A 1,463-nucleotide genomic window follows, 5' to 3' on the forward strand; every position below is an offset into this window, starting at 1 on the left:
CCTAGTTGATGTGATACTATCTCCCTCTTTTTGTCATCTCCACAACCACCATATTCTCTTCCACCATAATGCTATGTCCATGGCTCACCCTCATGTATGGCGAGAAACTTGAAAAGATTTAAAAGCATCAAAAGTATGAAACAATTGCTTGGCTTGTCATCTGGATTGTGCATGACTTGAGTATTTTGTGTGATGAAGATGGAGCATAGCCAGACTATATGATTTTGCAAGAATAAGATTTCTTTGGCAATGTTATTTTGAGAAGACATAATTGCCTTGTTAGTATGCTTGAAGTATTATTGTTTTTATGTCAATATTAAACTTTTGTTATGAATCTTTCGGATCTGAACATTCATGCCACAAAAAAGACAATTACATGGATAAATCTGTTAGGTAGCATTCCACATCAAAAATTCTATTTTTATCATTTACCTACTCGAGGATGAGTAGGAATTAAGCTTGGAGATGCTTGATTGTTCCATGCTATTATATTATATGTTTTAGATTTTTTTATATTCATTTATATGATATTTTATAAAAAAATTGGACTAACCTATTAACCTAGAGCCTAGTGCCAGTTTCTGTTTTTTGCTTGTTTTAGATTTTCGTAGCAAAGGAATACCAAACGGAGTCCAAATGGAATAAACTTTCGCGATGATGTTTCTTGGAACAGAAGCAAACCAGGAGACTTGGAGATGAAGTCAAAGAAGCAACAAGGCGGCCACGAGGGTGGAGGGCGCGTCCAGGGGGTAGGGCGTGCCCCCTACCTTTTGGGCCCCTCGAAGCTCTCCTGACCTAATTCTTTCGCCCATGTATACTTTTATACCCCAAACTGATCAGGGGGAGCAACGATAACACTTTTCCTCCACAGCAACCTTCTGTACCCGTGAGATCCATTCTAGGGGCCTTTTTCGGCGTCCTGCCGAAGGGGGGTTCGATCACGGAGGGCTTCTACATCAACAACATTACCCTTCCGATGAAGCATGAGTAGTTTACCACAAACCTACGGGTCCATAGCTAGTAGCTAGATGGCTTCTTCTCTCTCTTTGATTCTCAATACCATGTTCTCCTTTATGCTCTTGAAGATCTATTTGATGTAATACTCTTTTGCAGTGTGTTTGCCGAGATCTGATGAATTATGGATTTATGATCAGGTCATCTATGAATATTATTTGAGTCTTCTCTGAATTCTTATATGCATGATTTGATATATTTGCAAGTCACTTCGAATTATTGGTTTAGTTTAGCCTACTAGATTAGTTTTTCCTACAATGGGAGAAGTGCTGAGCTTTGGGTTCAATCTTGCGGTATCCTTTCCCAGTGATAGTAAGGGCAGCAAGGCATGTATTGTATTGTTGTCATCGAGGATAAAAAGATGGGTTTTCATCATATTGCTTGAGATAGTTCCTCTACATCATTTCATCTTACTTAATGTGTTACTCTGTTCTTTATGAACTTAATAC

Source organism: Triticum dicoccoides, chromosome 4A, assembly GCF_002162155.2.
Source record: "Triticum dicoccoides isolate Atlit2015 ecotype Zavitan chromosome 4A, WEW_v2.0, whole genome shotgun sequence".
NCBI classification, from domain to species: Eukaryota; Viridiplantae; Streptophyta; class Magnoliopsida; order Poales; family Poaceae; genus Triticum; species Triticum dicoccoides.